The sequence below is a fragment of the Strigops habroptila genome, chromosome 13 (assembly GCF_004027225.2).
Source record: "Strigops habroptila isolate Jane chromosome 13, bStrHab1.2.pri, whole genome shotgun sequence".
Classification (NCBI taxonomy): Eukaryota; Metazoa; Chordata; class Aves; order Psittaciformes; family Psittacidae; genus Strigops; species Strigops habroptila.
In genome coordinates, this window is record NC_044289.2 from 14,597,111 (window position 1) to 14,603,488 (window position 6,378).

The following is a 6,378-nucleotide window of genomic DNA, read 5'->3' on the forward strand; positions in this document are numbered from 1 at the left end:
TCCCAGCAACATCAAAGGGTGGAGCTGGGAACTGTCACATGCTTTTGTCAAACCTTACTATTAATTTGGGGTTTTTGCACTACCAGAAGCGTCTCAGATTCAATCCAGTAAGTAAGGGAGGTTTTCTAATTTTTCAGCATACTACATAGGACAGGAAAACTATTCCCTCCCCAGGTCTCATCTCGTCATCTGAGCACCAAACCTCCGCATTTTGGGGTGATAAAGTAGCGACAGAGCTGCCTTGGAGAATGCTGAAACAGACACCCGATTCCTCTGGGGTCTCACTGAGTCCATTTCCGAGGATCTTTGGGAGACCTTTACCACGTCTTTTATTTTTTACTATTACTATACATGTTGAACACACCCATCTACCAGCTCTGGTATGCGATTGAAGCTTTCTAGTTCTAACATAATAAAGGTCAGGGACAAGCCTGGGAGCAATTTTTCCTCCCTGCCCCAACTCCCTGTGTCTCATCACTTCTGGATCAGGCAACATGTGCTGCCTGAGCTTTCACTGCATGTTCATATTATACCAGTATTTCTCCAGGACTGGCTGTTCCAGAAAGTTCTTCCCAAGGTTTCCCCATGGCTGAGGTTTGGTGTAGATGGATTAGGTGCCCATTCTGTACCTAATCCTGCAGGTGAGAAGATAGATAGACTTGAAAGCAAAAACACTCTCCCAGAGCTTTCAAGAACTATATATATATTTCTAAAGGTCAAAAAAAATCTAAAGCTCAGTTGAAGTCTTCTCTTTGCATAAGATCCTCCTACAAGCCAGAGCATCATCTTATGCTATCAATTGGTTTCATGAAAATCCAACCGAGGGCTGAGGAAAGGGAAAAAGAAGGGAAATGGCATTTTTACCATTGCTCCTGGAGCTCAGGGGCCATTAGACTTCTGGAGGTTCGGATTTGTGCATTCCTGCAGCCTTTGATCTTTCAGATGAGATGGATTAGATTTTACAACATCCTCAGAGTTGCTTCTGCTAACTTTAAACCAGACAGTAAAGCAGTTCAGTGCCACTGTCACCAAGGGTGGTTGTTAAAATCTGCCTGAGGATGCCTTTCATTGCCTCCTCATTGTGAATCCGAGTACGACAGTCAAATTGAAATGATTTAACAAGCCTGCATTGTAACTGTCCTCCTTTCCCTTGTTTTCTTCATTGAAGCCTTGAAGTAATGAGCCATTACAGCGCAGCACCCACGCATCCCATTAAAAACCCCAAAGCCTGGTTTGCACCTCCAGCCCAACACGTCCTGGGTTTGCAAATCCCATTGGAACCAGCAGGTGATGCTGAAGCAGAAAACATGGAGTTCATTCTGCCTTCTATTAGGCTTTGATTTGCCTTCCATAAAATTTGTAAGTGAGAAAAATACTGTGATGCTGGTGGGGGATTTAGAAAGTGTAGGATATAAATGATGACATGTAGCATATGGCTTCGTTCTCACTGTCTAGTCAGCTCTTCAATCCCATATACATGGGCTTTTTCACATCTAGGATGGAGCAAGGACACCTGAAATTAAATAGGACCTTTTCTCTAGTGGGGTCAAAGCTTTCCTTGAGCTGACCTTCTCGCACTGCTTGCAAAGCCCCAAAGGTGCATTCCCTGACCTCACTTTGACATTCCCAGTGTGTGACAGACACCACGTGTCACCTTCCAAGTCTGCAGGTGTCGGAATGAACAGTGCAGGAAGCAGCTGGGTTGGGAGACTTGTGCTCAGCATCCTACCAACTTCTAGTGCTCTCTTCTGCAGACACAAGCTAGCCGGTAAATGACCCTGTCTAAAGCAAGAAGAGATGGCTTCTACTCTTCCTCATCAGCAGTTTATGGGAGTCACACTGATTTGCAAGTCTCCCTGCAAATCACCTTGATGGCCTTCCCTTGAAGCTTGAACATTGCAAGGGGTAGCAGTGCTACAGATGCACCTCTCTGGGTTGTGTTTTGCTTTTAGTGCTTGAGTTAATTCTACATCTAAATATTTCAGCTGAGATCTCTGCCTGCGAGAGAGAGAACACTTATTAGATAAAAAGGAGGAGAAATGGATATGTCAGCGCTAAATATCAGCAGAATCCCTTGCTGCCAGTGTTCCCTGAGAGACGTAAATGCTCCACCATCCTTCTCCAGCACCCCACCACCATGGGGCCTGCACAAGCCCCTGCTCACCTCCCATCTCCAGCCAGCCACAGCACACAGCTGGCCAGCCCTGGCCCCATCCAGATGTGCAGCCACCACCTCATCCTCCCTATTTCCACACCAGTTGAAACCCAAGGGCAGGCATAGCCCAGCTGATGCGGTGGCATCCTCAACCTGCAGATATTCACACCTAAAATCAGGGCAGAACCCACCCCAATGCCCTACTTGTCATCCACCTTCCGTCGCCATCATCCCAGTGATGTGCAAAGCATCACATGGAGTAAAAGGCTTTTGCCATTTAATGGCTTTTGGTCTGCTGATGTAGCCCCGGGAGAGATAACTTGTTCTATTCCCCTGACCATTCCTTGGCTCTTCCCTTCCCTGGCAGCTCAAGCATGCGATATGTGCTAATTCTGTTCAGACAAAACCTAAAAATCAAATCACAGCTTTACCAGAAACACGAAACTGTGGAGAAGAGACACTTGATCGGCAGCTCCCACTCCAGGGGATGGGAAATGAAAAGATCTTCCTGACAGGCAATGACATCTGCGAGTGTTGCCAAACTTCAGTAGCTGAAAGGGAAACAATAATCTTCAGTATTTGAAGCGAAGAGTTTGACACCTTCAGTCCTGCCCCACTCACCACAGAGACCAAGACCCAAACATCCAGAGGAGCGTGGAAGTGGACACCAGCAAAGTGGCTCCACAACGCTTATATTTGTATTATATTAAATATAATACATATATACGTATTTGCAACACTGTGTGTAAATTGAGAAATAGATGCTGCAACACCTTGCTGTAAAGCCTGCACACACATGTCCATCCAGACCTGAGGGATTTGCTCAAGGGATGATTGATGGATGGTTCATGATGATGGATGCATCCCTCATTGCTTTGCCTGCACAAATTCCTAACATCCTCTTCTAAGGACATTCACCGCTGTACCCAGGCACCTTAGACATAAAATTAACTAAAATCAGGTAGTTTGAGAGGCAGTAGGATGCCTTTATTTCCAGCATGGAAATGTACTGGGCTTAAAAGTTTTGCTTGATGAATACCTTTGTAAGAAGCTTTTAGTTCCTTTTACTCTCCTTCCTCTGAGGATTTATTCAGTTGATGTGCACTGATTTCCCTGAAAGCACCTGAAACAAGAGCATCCAAACAAAACAGAGACCACAAGCTCAAAGCAAACTTTCATATCCCCCTTTTAGCTTCCAGCTCCTCACTCCCAGATGAATATCACCCAAATTTCCACAGTTTCACCTCTGCACAGCACTTCTCCCAGAAAGAAATGATGTCACTAACATGTTCTTGAAAGCTCCACATAAAGTAAGAGCCAAACCCTGCGTAAGATACACAGTGACCTTCATGGAAAGCGAACAAAAGGAACGTGAAACAGGAGCAGAGTCCTCCACGGTGTCCTCCCATGGCACCGGCTACCTCAGCTGCAAGAAGTGGTGTCACCTCTGGCAACCAGATGGCATGGCTGGGAATTAATTTCCAGGAAAAAGGAAGAAACAAAGAACCTAAGGAAAAAGATTTGCTTTGGTTCCAAGAAACACCAAGTGCAGCTGCTGCCCTTCAGGAGAGTGGTGAAAAACCATTCCCAGTTCACTGGGGGTGCTGCTGGGGCTTTCTTTTTGCTCCTAAACCTAAGGAGGGAATGGGATGGGGTATATGAAGCTCTCCGAAGCCACAGGAGAGCTCTGGTCTTTCGGCCCTGGAGGAGCACTGCCCATGCAATGCAGCAAAGGGCTCCCGATGCAGCCGGGAAGTTGGGAATGCTGAAGCTGTTTATGGCAGCTGCAGCAGCCGGCAGTTAATACGTGCTGCTATAAACATGAGCCCTGCTAGCACTGCCATAAACAGGCACAGCAAGCAACTGCTGACTTCCCTCCCCTGCAAGTCTACACTCATCCATCTCCTCCCAACCTGTCTCTAGTCCACTGTTTGCTTTGGGCAGAAGGGTTTCCCCCCCTCTCCCTCCGTGCAGGTCTGCCAGCACCATCATCTTCCTCACACCCCAAAGGACCTTATTCATCCTCAGCAGTCCCCTTGCCACTGCTGACTCCACATGCTGTGTGCAGTGAAGCACCAGACAGACCTCTGCTTCATCACAGCCCTAGATGACAGGGTATGTTTAAACAGCGCAGGAAAGCCTTTAGGAAGTCATTTAGGAAATCTCAGTTCCCAGGTCACTCCTCAGGCTGCAGATCAGTGCCAGGAGCAGGGGCTGTGCCCTCCCCGGCTCTGAGCATCATCAGAAGGATGCAGCTCTCTATCGATGCCAAATGAAGCCTGTTCCCTGCTGTGGCCAACCTTCGCATTTGGGATGCAACACAATCAGTTGTATAACCATGTAGGAACAGCAAAACTTCAGGGGCAACAGGGACCAGATAAACCCCTCTGTGTGTGTCAGTAACATCAACACAACTGCCAGCCCTCTCACTGTGCCAGGCTCATTGGACATCCCTATTCTGCAGTAAGAAGCTGGCCTGGTCCAAGCCTTGAAGCTCCCTTGAAATCTTGTAAAGGCAGAACCCAATACCACCCAATGCTTTTGCATGGGCCATAAGGGAGCAAGCAAAGGCCATTTCCTCACCCACATTGTTTTAGGCACCATTGGGGTTCCTGGGATGTACCCACTTTTGGTTCTGACCCCATCCGTTGGCTGTCACCCCATCCATCAGCTCTGACCTACCCATGGAGAAGAGCAAGGGTGTTGTAGTGATTTACGTGGGACTCTACCAAGGGCTTCAGACAGGGATGAAAATGCCTAAGGTAACTTCTCCTTGGATCACGCATTACTCGCAGCCCTGCTGAGGAACATCTCTGAGCTTTTCCCAACCCAGCTGAGCAGCTGCTGCTCTTGTTCAGTTTTCTATCCATCCCTTCAAGGGCATTATGCGCTTGAAAGGTGTTACATGCCTTTTCTCCTGGTTAACTCCTGGGTTTGTCTTTTATGCGTAAAGTGAATCAGCCTCAGCTCTGAATCACAGCCTCATGCTCTCTTCTCCCAGTCCCTGCCTGTCAGCAGGGCCACTGCATGAGTCTCAAGGTTGTTCTTCAGATCCTGCATTTATGTGTCTTTGGGCTGAATGTTTAGATGGGCTGCTTGAAAGTTTAATCCTTAGATGTTAAGATGCAGCTGCATAAATACAGCTCCAAACTTCTCTTTTCTTTTTACATGAGAACACCAATGCCCAAGGAGAGCTGCTGTCCCTCTGACTGACTCATTTTGAGAGTACAGCTGGATTCTTCTGCCCTGTCTTCTTTTTGCCTCCTTGTGCAGTGTTTATTTCCTGAGAGAGAAAACAACAGATCAATTTTGCTTCATTATGTTCACTGCACGTTTTGAGAGGCTTCTTACAGGATTCACTGCACTGTTCCACCCTGTTTATGCGAATAGTTGGAGGAACTTGAAGCATCGTTAGACCCTCGATAGGAAGTAGTTTTTGCCTACAATTTACCATCCCTGCTTGGAGAAAAGCCACAAATCAAAGGAAGATGAGCTGCCCTGGAGCTTGTTAGTTGTGTGAGGCTATGCCCTTTGTGCGAATCACACCAACAGCTCACTGAGGGCTTCTGAAACCTCCTGATGTTGTGTGAAAGGAACCCCCATGACCAAGCTCTGCTGTAGAACGGCCCTCGCAGCACTGCCCATGCTCTGCTCCATGACCATGTTTCCCAGCTCAGCTGCAGCAGCTTTAACACTGAAATCTTGATGGGAAAAATCTTTCCTTCACCTCTTAATACATGTTTACTCCATGTTCTACAAAAAAGCTTCCCAAACGCAACTGGATATGAGCATGTCCAATACCATTCATGAAGATAATGGCTCATACTTTGCCATCTCGTACTTTACCTCATGCTCTCCCACTCCTCTCCCTTTAACAACAAACTCTTCAAGGCACGACTCAGTGTTTGGTTTGTGTCTGTGCAACATCTACCATGGTGTAGACTGGGACTGGTCTTGTGGATGCTGCAACTGCACAACAAACACTGGGAGCTGTGTCCCACCACGTTGGTTGCAACAACCACTTCACTCCTCCAGTGCCAGAAATGAGGAGGAACAGCTTAAAAACAACAGTTTAAGGGGTTTTTTTTAACTTGGCCAGAGAAAGTCACTAAAAGAAGTTTCCCTTTCCTTTGTAATATGCTCTTAAGAGAGAGCATTCAGGCATTAAAATCATTGGCTACCATGGACCAAAATATCTCGTTTGTCCTCTTGGAAGAAGTGAC